This window comes from Schistocerca gregaria, chromosome 2 (assembly GCF_023897955.1).
Source record: "Schistocerca gregaria isolate iqSchGreg1 chromosome 2, iqSchGreg1.2, whole genome shotgun sequence".
Taxonomy (NCBI): domain Eukaryota; kingdom Metazoa; phylum Arthropoda; class Insecta; order Orthoptera; family Acrididae; genus Schistocerca; species Schistocerca gregaria.
Genome location: NC_064921.1, coordinates 435,640,249 through 435,655,498, shown reverse-complemented (window position 1 = coordinate 435,655,498; position 15,250 = coordinate 435,640,249). Strand labels below are relative to the sequence as shown.

Sequence of the window (15,250 nt, the reverse complement as noted above, 5' to 3'; positions counted from 1 at the left end):
TGTGCGCTGATATGAAACTTCCTGGCAGATTAAAACTGTGTGCCCGACCGAGACTCGAACTCGGGACCTTTGCCTTTCGCGGGCAAGTGCTCTACCAACTGAGCTACCGAAGCACGACTTACGGCCACTACTCACAGCTTTACTTCTGCCAGTACCTCGTGGGATGTTTCCAGAATGAGATTTTCACTATGCAGCGGAGTGTGCGCTGATATGAAACTTCCTGGCAGATTAAAACTGTGTGCCCGACCGAGACTCGAACTCGGGACCTTTGCCTTTCGCGGGCAAGTGCTCTACCAACTGAGCTACCGAAGCACGACTCACGCCCGGTACTCACAGCTTTACTTCTGCCAGTACCTCATGGGATGTTTCCAGAATGAGATTTTCACTCTGCAGCGGAGTGTGCGCTGATATGAAACTTCCTAGCAGATTAAAACTGTGTGCTCGACCGAGACTCGAACTCGGGACCTTTGCCTTTCGCGGGCAAGTGCTCTACCAACTGAGCTACCGAAGCACGACTCACGCCCGGTACTCACAGCTTTACTTCTGCCAGCTTTACTTCCCCCAGGCTGTGGCTAAGCCATGTCTCCGCAATATCCTTTCTTTCAGGAGTGCTAGTTCTGCAAGGTTCGCAGGAGAGCTTCTGTAAAGATTGGAAGGTAGGAGACGAGGTACTGGCAGAAGTAAAGCTGTGAGTACCGGGCGTGAGTCGTGCTTCGGTAGCTCAGTTGGTAGAGCACTTGCCCGTGAATGGCAAAGGTTCCGAGTTCGAGTCTCGGTCGGGCACACAGTTTTAATCTGCCAGGAAGTTTCATATCAACGCACACTCCGCTGCAGAGTGAAAATCTCATTCTGGAAACATCCCCCAGGCTGTGGCTAAGCCATGTCTCCGAAATATCCTTTCTTTCAGGAGTGCTAGTTCTGCAAGGTTCGCAGGAGAGCTTCTGCAAAGTTTGGAAGGTAGGAGTCGAGGTACTGGCAGAAGTAAAGCTGTGTGTAGCGGGCGTGAGTCGTGTTTCGGTAGCTCAGTTGGTAGAGCACTTGCCCGCGAAAGGCAAAGGTCCCGAGTTCGAGTCTCGATCGGGAACACAGTTTTAATCTGCCAGGAAGTTTCATATCAGCGCACACTCCGCTTCAGAGTGAACATCTCATTCTAGTTCGTTAGTATTCAGTCTCTCTAAGAAAAGAGTTTAGGTCTTTGAAATGAATAAATAACCAAATAGATCTCACCAGACGACGTTTATGTACAGGGGATTGTGCATGGTAGACTAGAGATCTGCTGCTACACGCTGACCGTCAGCTGTACTCGATGTCTCTTCCGGTCGTCGAACTGCGTGCTGAATCTGTAGGAATCTTAGTCTACGTTAACTACGGTCTAATTCACCCTTCTCTGGAAGCTTGTCCGCCCGAACGGATTTGTTTAAAAGTCTTTAAATTAATGACCATATAGAGTTTGCAGGTTCGAGCTTCCACAGTCCAAAGAAATGACACGTAGACATGCTCAATTATTTGAAAATGTGAAACCATGAGAGGAACAATAATTTACGCAATACACACCGTGTTTATGCTGCCGAGAATTTTGCTTACTTTTCTCACACAAAATCAGAAAAAGCCTTTCAATTAAAGATGACTGTCTCCCAACCATGCGTTCTCTCTTAAGCCGTAATACTGTTGTCCATAATCATTAAGATCAGAAGCTAAACTATATGTTTTCAGAATAGTTAACATCGACTTAAAGCTCGCTTAATTCAAGGAACAGAGAGGACGTCAGCGATGATGCTGCTTTCTCGCAGTCAATTGCGCGCTTTAGCGATGTAACTGACTCTTGTGTGACACGGATCGCTTCAGAAGATAAACTTACCGTTTAGCATTTCTCCTGATGTGAAGCTACACATTACCGTAAGAGAAGGTTGTAATTCTATAGTTGTTCCATTTATCAAAGCAATATATGACTCCCATTGATTAGTATTCAGAAAAAACGTTGCTAGATTTCAAACGAGATCAGTCACTCGATGGGGTAGCAGTGAGTGCCGAACTCGGCATCTGGGTAGACAATGTGTTTGAAGAATTGTAGGCAGCCCATGACGATATGCAAAATCCCAACGTGTCCTTCTCGGCTTCGACGAGCTGCTCATTCGTAAGTAACAGAAGTTTATCTTTCAAATCTCTTTTACGCCTGTCACAAAGTTTCCGGAAATGGGGGAACAACGACTGAAAAAACATCCAGTCAGCTTCATCATCTGATAATTCGCAATGTCTTTTCATTTCAGTAAGTTTGTCATTTCCAGTTTCGACTAGTATCGGCAACATACGAAAAGGGAAACACGAGGTGGCATCACACTCCGTGCAGCGTGCAATTTAGCAGGGGACAAAAGCTTAGACCGCGCGTGTAGAGGCGCCATCTCACGAACTGCGGGGCTCAACCCGCCGGAGGTTCGAGTCCTCCCTCGGGTAGGGGTGTGTGTGTTGTTCTTAGCATAAGTGAATTTAAGTAGTGTGTAGGTGTAGGGACCGATGACCTCAGCAGTTTGGTCCGTTCGGAATTTTCTTGGGAAAAAAGCGTCATGCGTGGTATGTAGCTGCCAACCTCGTCACAGACAACCTCCAGTACAGGGGTAGGCTACTATAAATGATTCATTCTTTTTCAACGTTTTGTATTTTGCAACGTATTACAAGTACAAATATGAATGACGCATCAATAGAACCGTAAACTCACCATGTTTACACAGTGTTCACGAATTGGCTTTACCAGTGCAGAGCCTTGACAGAACGGTCACAACACAAGGGAGTGAGCATTTAGCTTCCGAGCTAATATTCAGTGACGAAATAACCTTAATTTTATTTGGAAATGTTAGCCGCGAGAAAATGATAGTGCTGGGCACTGAAAATACTCACGAATTTGTGGGGCACGAATGAGATTCGCCAACGGTTAATATTTTCTGTTCTATGTCACAGACGAAGCTGTACTTGCCGCGTTTCATCTGTGAGAATACTGTGACGGGTACCTCGTATCTTGATATGTTGCAGTTGCGGTTGTTTCCACAACGGACTGCTAGTTCCGAGATCGTATTCTTCCAGAAAGACGGAGCACCCTCCCGCTGGACCTTCGATGTTCGGTGCTACCTAAGTGACGAACTTCAACATTGCAGGATTGGGCGTAGTGGTGAAGATAATGTGGCTCTGCTCCCTTGAACCTGAGTGTGCCTGATTTAGCACCTTGTGACTTTTTCCTTTGAATGTACAGTTGATTAGTTACTTACTCACTTAGTTAGTTAGTTACTTAGTTACATGTTCCGTAGATTATTTGAATGATTCTTTTTTAAATTATGTGTAACGAGTCAGTTTACAGGATATGTGTACATAATTAGTGTTAACATTAATGAATACATTATTATTTTTAGCCGTACTCATGCAACTACAGTTATTATTATTGTTACTTTTATTATTATTTTAAGTTAAGGGCTGTTTACGCGTACCTCGTCTGACAAGAACACAGGAAGAGCTCAGGGAACACATCAGTGCTGCTGTGATGGCCACTGACAGGACGCTGCTACGTAAGGTACAGTATGAAACGAACTTGACTACCGCTTGTACGTGTGTCATGCGACCAGAGTCCCACTACCATAACATTCGTAGAGATGCAAACATTTTAGAGATGCAAACGTTTGTAGAGATGCAAACTAGGTGAGTTTATCATTCTCTTCATGCATCAATTATATTTGTGTATGTAATACTTCGGTAAATAAAGAGCATTCAAAACGAATGAATCAGTTAAAGCAGCTTTGTACGTCTCGTGTATTTTGTCCTTCCACTATTTAAAACAAGTCAGACGCGTTAGCTACACTTCGTATCCAACAATGTGTGTCCTAAACCGCACCAGTCGTCAGCGACTTCATTCTTCAACGCAAACTCTTCAAAATACTCTCGTTGGTTTTCTTATTTGTGAATTCTCAGTATAATTAGGGGAAACAACGAAACGAAAATCATTCCATCATCAAGCGTGGTTGGGACTGGTGATGATGATGAGGTCCCATACTCTGAGGAGCGTAGGGAACGATGCGGGAGACTTTTTTTTATTGAGACTATAAGAAAACTATAAGAAAAAACATCGTTTTCCTTTTAACGATTAGCTCCCTTCGAATGAGAAAGACTGCACAGAGGAAAACACATGTGTGTCAAAAATCCGTGGTTTTGACTGTTTACACCAAAAGTATGACCTTGACTCAGTAGAGAGACGGGTGTAGCTTTACTTCATTTACATACAACAACATGACTCCAAATTTATGTCGGACGACATAGTTCAGTGGAACAACGAACACACTCTATTGCACAGGGCGATGTGATAGCTTTAGCCACGTTTCAACGCGCTCCACCAATGCGGGTTGCTCCTGCGTCATATCTCGAGTCGCATTCTGTATCTTATCACATTTTGCGCTGTCTCAATGAGAGCCAAACCTCAGAGTCATCTGGCATCTTTTCCCTGATGTTTCGACAGACGTCTCCGGTTTCGTTTTTGCAGCAGTTGTATAGGTTCAATTCAAATACGTGCTACATTTCACGTTGAAACTTTCCTTTTCTTTATGCCTTCAAATTAAAGTGGCGTCGCACGAAGTCACATCTACGACAGCGACGTCATTCTACGTACTCGTTGCGATAAGCAGTGAGCGACACAAAATACGTGGTGATATGCAGTGCGCAACACAAAACAAGTGACGTAAGAGTATTGCTCCGCACTTACAATAGTAAATGTTTATTGGCGGGACCAGATGGAGTCTTTGCAATCCTACACAAGCCAGATCAGTCTAAGTAAGGGTCGGCAGGCTCGCTTTGGCGCGCGAGACACAGTTGTGCTGGCCACAACTTACTATTTTACAATGAAACACTCTGCAGCTGTCTAATTATTTTCTGGAAAAATTTCTATATCTGACCACAGGACTGGAATGAGTTCTATGCCGACAGTTCACTACAGGGCGCAACGTGAATACAGTTCAAAGACAATAGTGAAAAGATAGAGGAATATGCCAGCTTCAGCTCCTATAATTCATGAAGTTCTTACAGGTGGTAGCCCTATACGTAACCTTCAAAACAGCATCTGTAACAGAGGTGCTTTCCAAGGAGAGAACCGTCATTAAGTTTCTTTTGGCGAAAAACCATACCATTCGAGATATTCTTAGGTGCTTGCAGAATGTATACTGAGACCTGACAGTGAAAAAAAGCACGGTGATTCGTTGGGCGAGGTGTCTGCCATCATCGCAATAATGTCGCGCAAGCTTATCCGATCTGGGTGCCGCACGCAGCTGTGACTCCTAGAAGACGAGGGTTATGCGGAAAGTAAGAAACGGTCGGTTGCGAAATGGAAAATAAGTGAAAATCTGATGAAGCTTTGCACAGATGCATTGGGCACTGTGTCTAGCACGACCATCGATCGCATCATGTCGTTCTTTTCAGTTCTGAGCTCAGAGTGAGAACGTAAAGATGGCTGGAAATTAGCGACTCCCATCGAGTATGAGGGCCTGGCGAAAGATTTCACCTGAAACTATGCAATCCACATAACATAACTGTCATCGTTTTCGATCACCCACAATACAGCCCGTAATTGGCTGCCCCTGAGGTTCATCTCTGTTCAAATGAACCGCTGGCTATGAAGACAATATTTTGACACAGACAACGAGCTGCAGTCCAGACTAGAAAATTGTCGAAAAGCACTGGCGGCTGACTTCTATAACGAGGGAATTGAAAAGTTGGTACAGCGCTACAACAGATGTCTGAGCGACGACTGTGTAGAGAAGTAGCTGGAAGGCGTAGCTAACAGTTACAAATAAAGCAGTTTTGGTTTTCACTGTGGTTCCCATTTCGCGACCTATCGTTCCTTACTTTTCGAATAGCCCTCCTATTAGAACGTGCAGACACTTTCATTCGAGGCTAAAGATCACAACCAAACACGTCGTTGCTCAGCTAGACATCTCTCTTGGTAGTGCTGACACACTTAAAAGTGTGTGCCAGCTGGGTTTCTCGACAAATAACATAAGCTCATTAAGAAAAATGACGGACGATCTTTGTGGAATTGCTTGCGTGTTATGAGGCCGATTGTGACAACTGTTTGTCGAACATCGTCACAGGCGATGAAATTTGTGTTCATCGCTTCGAACCAGAAACAAAACGGCAATCCATGGAGCGGCGCCACGCCACCTCTCCTCCGGAGAAAAAGTTCCAAATCGTACATTTAATCTGTAAAGTCATGGCGACAACCTACTGGAACTGTGAAGGCGTTATTCTGTTTCACGTTCTTCTTATTGGTGCAATGATAATCTCAAAAGAGCACTGTGCTGTAGTCAGGAAATTGAATGAACAACTTCAGAGTGTTCGTAATTACAAAAATAAAACAAACTTTTCCTTCTCCATCCCAACGCAAGGCCTGTAATCATGAATGAAACCAAACTGCTTTCAGAGACAAAGGTGTTTATGTACTTAGTGAACGCCCCTCGTAGCTGAACTCCAAGTTTATCGCATGTGGCGTCGGTTCACAACTCGATATTTAGTGGTGGCGATATATACTCATCTGGCGTCGTCACGTTGGTATCTACCGTATTTCACGGACTACAAGACACATTTTTTTCTCCGAAAAATTGCTTCCACAATTCAAGTGCGTCTTATACTCGAAATTAATATTAAAATGTCCAGTGCTTGATTTAAAATTCCCATCAGTCTTAAAAATGGCCATATATTCGATGCCTCGGTAAACGTAACTGTAACCGACAACATTGGATTCAACTGGCGGCAGCAGTGCACTGATGCGGCGAATATGAGTTCCGGAGATTCGTAAGCTCGCTAACACCGTCTCCCTCCCGCTCCGCCATCAAACCCAATACACTGTTCAGCCTATAATGCGTCATTTCACTCTGTGGTGTTAGTGAACTTGAATTACATGTGATTTGTGTTATCGGTAACAGAACAATACTTTTGTTAGTAGCTAATCTCGTGACGGGAAAAATAAAAGATATTCATATAAGGCGGGTTTTAAATTGAGAGTACAGCATACGCAGAAGAACAAGAAAACAGAGCAGCTGAGGGGCGTTTCGGCCCTTCATCAACAGAAAAAACCATTCGCCATTAGCGGGCCAGTAAAGAAGAACTGAAAAGAATGAGGAATACTAATTGTACACACAGAAGTCTGAATGCAAACTTGGCCAAAACTAGAAGATGACGATTTGTAGAAATTTTAAACGTTGGTTTAAAAATCAAGAATTTTTTGAAACTTCCTGGCAGATTAAAACTGTGTGCGCGACCGAGACTCGAACTCGGGACCTTTCGCGGGCAAGTGCTCTACCAACTGAGCTACCGAAGCACGACTCACGTCCGGTACTCACAGCTTTACTTCTGCCAGTATCCATCTCCTACCTTCCACTCCGCTGCAGAGTGAAAATCTCGTTCTGGAAGAATTTTTTGGGTCTATTTTTGTAATCTGATAATGAAAATGGTAAATATTTAATTTTTCTTAAACAATTGCTTATAAATTAAGGTGCGTGTCACAGTCCGTAGCGTCCTATAATCCGTAAAATATGCTACGTTCACACGACAAGTGTTTTCTGTATTGCCTTCTTACCACTCCTGCACATGATCCGTAGACAACGCCGGCCGCTGTATGCCCCATGGGTAAGCTGCGTAATGAAATTAACGTGCAATACATTTCCACACATAATTTTTTAGACTGATGTACACTGACGGAAAGAAAATTACACCACCATAAAGGAGCTGTGCGACATACACGAATGCTGATATGTGTATTTCTACATCTGAAAGATGTCTCCTCCAATTTCGCGCCAGCCGCAAAATAGGATCCAAATCAGGTTTGCCTTAAGTAAAAGCTGTAAGGTCGTGCGTGTCAGTTAGCTTTCAGACTGGAGGTGGTGAGCTGATTTTAGTCAAGAACGCTTTTAAGGCGACAAAGACGCCATTATGAACGAGGGCGTGTAATAAGGCTACGATATGCTGGATGTTCCTTCTACGATACTGCAAAAACACTTGGTAAGAATGTTGCTGGCAGCGATAGTCACGAGAGTGTACAGTCTCAAGTAGACCGCGCTCCGGACGCCCACGTGGCTCTACAGAGAGGGCAGACCATCGTGGTTGGCACATAATTCTGTCACGTCGTATTGCATCTGTAGCAGCAATTTGAGCAATGGTTTGTATCACAGTGACACAACGAGTCCTTACAAATAGGTTACCTCAAGGACAGCTACTAGCCAGAAACCCTGTAGCGTGCATTCCACTAACCTCAAACCACAGCCATTTGCGACCTCTGTAGCGGCGTCAAGCGAGAGCTCATTGGAGGACATGGTGGAGATGTGTTGTGTCTCCTGATGAACGGTGATTCTTCCTCGGTGTCAGTGATGGCCGTATGTTGGTTAAGAAGAGGTCAGTTGAGCGCCTGCAACCAACCAGTGAGTGCTAGACGTACTGGAGTTATGGTGCGATTCCATATTAGAGCAGGAGCACTGTCGTGGTTGTTCCACACATCCTGACCGCAAATTTGTACGTGAAGCTGGAGAGAGACCAGTTGTAATGCCATGAACAGCTTTCCATGTGGTGTTTTCCAACAGAATCACGCTCGCCTACATATGGATTTTGTAACCTAACATTCCCTACAGAAGGTCGACATGTTGCTTAGGTCTACTCGATCGCCATATCTGTTTCCAGTCAAGGAAATATGGGACATCATCGAACAACAACTCCAGCGTCAACCACAAACAGCGTTTATCGTCCTTTTATTGACCGACAGAGTGTAACAGCATGTGACTCCATTCCACAAACTGATATTCGGCACCTCTACAATACAATGCATGCACGTTAGCGCGTCTGCATTCAGCGTTCTGGCGATTACACCAGTTATTAACGTACCAGAATTTGTCATTTGCAATGAATTATTTGACGTTTGATGTTAGTCTCTTAAATACACAGAAGAGCCAAAGAAAGTGGCACACCTGCCTAATATAGAGTAGAGTCCCCTCGAGAGCGCAGACGTGCCACAAAGTGTTGTGGCATGAACTCGTTAATGTCTGAAGTAGTGCTGGAGGCAACTGACAGCATGAATCCTAAGGGCTGTCCAAAGAACTGTTAAAGTTCGTGCGATATAGATCTCTTCTGAACAGAGCATTGGTAGGCAAACACATATACTCAACAATGTTCAGGTCTGGGAAGTTTGGTGACCAACGGAAGTGTTTAAACTAAGAAGAGTGTTCCTGGAGCCACTTTGTATCAATTCTGGGCGTGTTGGGCGTCGCATTGTCCTACTGGAATTGCCGAAATTCGTCGAAATGCACAATGGACATGAATCCATGCATATGATCAGATACGATGCTTACGTACGTGTCACCTGTCAGAGTGGTATCTAGACACATCAGGGGTCCCATATCACTCCCACTACACACGCCCCACACCATTACAGAGCCTCCATCAGCATGAACAGTCCCCTGCCGACATGCAAGGTCATGGATTCCTGAGGTTGTCTCCATACCGTACACTTCCATCCGCTCGGTAAAATTTGAAACAAGTCTCGTCCGACCAGGCAACATGTTTCGAGTCATCAACGGTCCAATGTCGGTTATGACGGGTCCAGGCGAGACGTAAAGCTTTGTGTCGTGCAGTTATCAGTGGTACATTTGTGGGCCTTCGGCTCCAAAAGCCCTTACCGATGATGTTTCGTTGAATTGCTTGCACGCTGACACTTGTTGATGGTCCAAAACTGAAATTTGCGTAAGGGGTTGCACTTCTGTCACGTTGATCGATTCTCTTCAGTCGTCGTTGGTCCCGTTCTTGCAGGATCTTTTTCCAGCCGCAACGATGTCGGAGATTCTATGATTTACCGGATTCCTGATATTCACGGCACACTCGTGAAATGATCGTAAGGGAAAATCTCCACTTCACCGCTATCTCGAAGATGCCCTGTCCCATCGCTCGTGTGCCGACTATAGCACCAAGTGCAAGTTCACTCAAATCTTGATAATCTGCCATTATATCAGCAGTAACCTACCTAACAACTGCGCCAGACACTTGTTGTCTTATATACGCATTGTCGACCACGGCGCCGTATTCTGCCTGTTTAAATTTCTCTTTATCTGAGTACGCAAGCTATACCAGTTATTTTGGCGCTTCAGTGTATATTACTTAGAAAAAAGCATGCCAGAAATTTCATTACTCTACATTAACTTTCTTAGCGTTGTAATTTTTTTTTCCGTTAGTGTAGATACGTAGCGCCACAACGTACTCATAGGTTACATTTATAAGAGTCTGCCGTGTGTTGTTGCATTAGCTATCGACGGCCAGTAAGCGCTTTGTGGTGACATGTAGATTGTAGCAATACTTACGCAGAAGGTCTGCAAACGGAGCTATTCATGCTCCGCAGAACCTGCATCACGCAGCGGTAATAGGCGGAGCAGGCAGGACAGTGCCACCGCACCAGAGCTAGAACTATGTTATGAGCTATGTGGCTCGCAGCCGAGCAGTAGAAATGGTTCAAATGGCTCTGAGCACTATGGGACTCAACATCTTAGGTCATAAGTCCCCTAGAACTTAGAACTACTTAAACCTAACTAACCTAAGGACATCACAAACATCCATGCCCGAGGCAGGATTCGAACCTGCGACCGTAGCAGTCCCGCGGTTCCGGACTGCAGCACCAGAACCGCACGGCCACCGCGGCCGGCCGAGCAGTAGAGCAACGAATGCGCAATAGAGAGTATAAATAACTGAATTTCGAGCTTAGAAGCACTACCACAACACCAGGTCTACGCTAGACCACTAGACGACTAGGTGTTACAACCTGCAGCCATAGGTTCCAGAGCGGGGCAGGGCAGCAGCCTCTCACTGTAGGTCCACCCTGGAGGACGTGATGCTGCAGTGCAGCGGACCTGCTGTCTACGCCAGCTGCCGCCACACTCCTTCCAAGATGTAGCGGGTCGTATGCCGTGCAGGGCAGTCATGTTAAACATCCGGGGGCCGACGTGCCAAGAAGAACGAGGGCACTACTTACGTCAGAGCGTTGGACTACTGACAGAGGCCATCTAAGTACATATTTGGGTGTGTCCTTCGATATAAGTCATTTCAAAACAATGATGAACGTTTATCTGAGCACAAATCATTTATATGCAGTATGAAAGCGGCTCAATGCACGGTGTATGACATAGGTCGGAGTTCTCTGGGGTGGAGGTGCTATTAGGTAGTTCTAATAAGTTTTAATGTCAGAACTAGTGATCCCAAGTCATTCGTCCAGTACAGAATAATTACAAGACTAGACGATCGAGCGAGGAGGCGCAGTGGTTAGCGCATTGGGATGGACGAAGTTCAATCCTGCGTCCGGCCATCCTGATTTAGGTTTTCCGTGATTTCCCTAAATCGCTTCAGGTAAATGCCGGGATGGTTCCTTTGACAGGGCACGGCCGGCTTCCTTCCCCCTTCTTACATAATCCGATGAGATCGATGACCTCGCTGTTTAGTCTTTTCCTCGAAATCAACCAACCAACAAAGACTACACAAGTTTCCCAGCAGACAACTGAGAGCTGTGTTGACACTACAAATGCAAAAAAAAAAGTAACTGCCGAAAGAGAACGCTGTCTGATGAATCTGTTTACTGTGGTTGCTCTGATTATGTTGCCATTGACCTCGCTTCTTGATGAAACCCCATACGTTGTGCGTGATTTATGCTTTAATATTCTTCGGTGTCTTATTCAGAAGAACGCTTTGTTGTTTTGTGAACAGTATTGTGACCACTCAAATTTGCTCCCGCGCAACATTCTAATCAACTCCTCATTTTAGTTTTTCTCCAATTAACCCGTTCCATCTGATTTCGACATCAATTCCTATTGCAACTGACGGGCTATATTGTACCCAAATCTAAGATGGTTTGATGCAGAGCCAGATAGAAAAGCAGAGTTTCGAGGGTGTGGTCTCCGCCGCAGACGCCCGCCTGCTTATGTATTCCGGGAAGGCAGTCCGCGGCATAAACACGCGCTCATTGTTCGCCGCCACCTGCTCAGACCTGGCGCCGCCGTGCTCGTCCGTCCACGTACACTGCTTAACGAGGCCGTTGACTCGAAGGTAACTTATTATCTTCCTAACAAAAGTTATGTACGGGGCTTTGGGGCTTCGTTATTCATAACGGAACTTTTGAGGCACTGAGGACAGCGACTGATTTTCATTAGCGAATGTAAGGCGGATGTAGAGCTATCGGCCTTGCTGATCTGCGTACGCGGTTACGGCGCAGGATACCGACCCAGATGGGTTCCATAGGATTTACATCAGACGAATTGGGTCTACGAGATAAAATGCTCCTCAAGCCACTGTAGCAAGGTTATAGCTCCGAGACACGGACACTTATACTACTGAAAGATGACATCGCCGTCGAGGAAGATATCAAGCATGAAGGGATGCAGGTTTTTCGCACCTGTCAACGTGGCTTCGGTTACTACCACAGGTCCCATGCAAACGTAAGAGAATGATTCCCATAGCATAATACTGAACCCATCAATCTGCGTCTGTGACGTTTCGAGCCACCGTTCACCTTGATGACGGCGTTTGTGGAGACGACTATCGGCCTAATGTAGCAAAAGTGTGATTCACCCGAAGAGCCGACACGTTTCGATTGATCGACGTTCAAATTCCTGTGGTCTCGTGTCCACTGAAATCGTAATTGACGATGTCGTTGGGTCAAATTTGAGAACACGTAGTGTTGGTCCGCTGCGGAGTTCCATGTTCAACAATGTACGATAACGGAGTGCTGCGAAACACTTGTGTGTTCACCAGCACTGTGCACCTCCGGCAGAGACGTCACATATCACCATTTATCCTACTTCACAGAGCAGACAAGCCTCCGAATACCACGTTTTGTGAAGAATCGTAGACACCCAACGATTTAGCGAAGAGTAGTTGCTCCATTGTCATCCTGCCTCTTGCAGTAGATGCTCACGACAGCAGCACGTGAACATTAGACCAGCTTCGCAGGCTCCACCTAATAAATCTGTCCTTTGTCAAAGTCGCTTATCTCAGTGCATTTACCCATTTGCAGTCCATATGTTTGCTAGGGTCATCCCCTTTCCGTGTCTGCTCCAGTTTACATACTTTTTTTACCGCGTCACAAGCCCACGACGTCACCAGGCGGCATCCAATGTCGCGGTGGGCAGTGGTCATAATTTTTTGGCACATCAGTGCATTTAAAGCTGTCAAAGGTTAGTTTGTCACACCCTGTTCAAGGAATACGTCACTAGCTGCTTTAGAACCATTTATGAACAGTCGCCTCTATTTCGCTTCTTAGTCGAAATAGAAAACTGGATTAACATTGAGAGCGCTTGAGTTTAGGGCTAAGTAATTATCACATTAACGATAAGATGTATGTTACAAAAGGGTAATAACACGCAGCTATAGACATATCCCAATACGACCGAGTTATTTGAACACGATATGACATGACTACCAATTTGGGTAGTACTAATGGCACAGGGAAATATTGCGGTACGTTATTGACGTTTCAGACTTTAATGAAGGGCTGTAATCTATTTATTTTCCTGTTCTGCTATTGAATCGTGACTTAGTACAAAAGCTTATGTCCAGTTTTACCTGTTTTCAGGAAAGCATGTGGGATCTTAATGCATAAATACATATGTCAGTCTTAAAAGGACTTTACTCTTAACAGTCCTTAACCAAACACCAAGGTTTCAATCTTTTCGTAGAGTGTCAGCAGGATTTAAAGTCTTTTAACACTAAACTCTATGTGTGAACTGAATGAAAGTTATTACACATGGAAATAATAGACTAATATCTGGCCACAAAGATAACAGTGAAGAAGCTGTGACTATTGTTTTTTATTATTCATGATTATTTTAGGATGTTAAGATATTTGACATAAATGATATTATTAATTAAACAACAAAAAAAGTTAAAAAGAAGAAACGTGTGAGGAATGACCTAATTTTCAAGGAACGTGGCAGAACAAGCTCGTGTACCTGGACAAGCGTATATAAACAGCTCGAAGAAATTGTGAAAATGATCGAATCATGTAATATATTGAATGTTAATGCCTGGTGGCCACAATAATATAAGAAAACAACAACACCAATGGAACAATGGAACTTTCTGTGCCCCGACCTGAGCAAGTTACGTTTAGGCCTTGTGACTATATGGAATGTAAGTACTCTTTAGATCTGAAAGGATGTGTAATGACTTCACCTTACGTACGCACCTCTGCATGTCAAACATTTCAGTTTTCACCGCCTAATGATAATAATGATGTACCTTTCCCTAACTCCTTAGCATTTCCAGGCCACACTGTTCCCATCAAAACCAAGAAAGCAGTGGATATTAGCAAGTAGTCTCATATACTGTATTTCCCATGGAGGAGAAGAAAAGATTTTCTGCCAAGCAGTTGTTAACTGGAACAACAAGGTCGGAGCAAATGTTGTTAGTGAAGAAGACTAAAAGATCACAGTTATGTTTTGTTTATTATGTGTCTCGAATATTAAACAATATAACTTCGGAAATATTGTTAAAAACCTGCAAAAATGTAACAGATTAGCTCTTTTGCAAGACATTAATGGTCATTCATGGAAATTATTATGCTGCTATTGAGCTAAAAACAATAATACTTTCATATCAAGAAATATAATTCTAGTTGACATTAACAGCACGAAAAACAATACGAAATATTCGTATGCTTTCTGGAATATTTTTAAAAATAAATTGGACTAATGTCCATTCACTATAAACACCTTAAAATAAGTCTAAATTGCTTCTGAAATGAAAAATGTTGTAATAAACATGTTCAAGAGTAACGTAGAAGCAGTTACAGTAGTCTGAATTGAAGTCACACGATTGAACCAGATGGCAAACAGTTTTCTGTAGTTTTCTCAAATGTAGAGTCAACGGATTTAAGCCCTTTAGTGAGTCATGATTCAATTGTTAATTCATTGTTCCTGAAGGGGTTGAAAAATCTGCCCATTAGTTGCAAATAAAGGTTTATTAGCCCTTGACCTAGGTTTCGATATTTGCAAAAATATCTTATTACATCACATGATGTAATAAGGCCCACTATTTCTGAAGAAGATGTAAGTAAGTCCAGTGCTTCCGAAGAAATTTTTACAAATATCGAAACCTAGGTCAAGGTCAAATAAACTTTGATTTATAACTCGTTGGCTGATTTTTCAGGTTCCTCAGATTTACACAGTTGCTGCTTCGCAACCATGTTTCAAGATTTCATTTTGCCTGC

The 15,250-nt window shown here is 44.0% G+C and overlaps 1 non-coding gene across 1 annotated transcript; it reads right to left on the bottom strand.

Annotated features, from left to right (window-relative positions):
• Positions 1-437: 437 nt before the first annotated feature.
• Positions 438-512, bottom strand: Trnas-cga (transfer RNA serine (anticodon CGA)). Its single transcript has one exon. It is a non-coding gene; the product is annotated as a tRNA-Ser (tRNA).
• Positions 513-15,250: the final 14,738 nt, after the last annotated feature.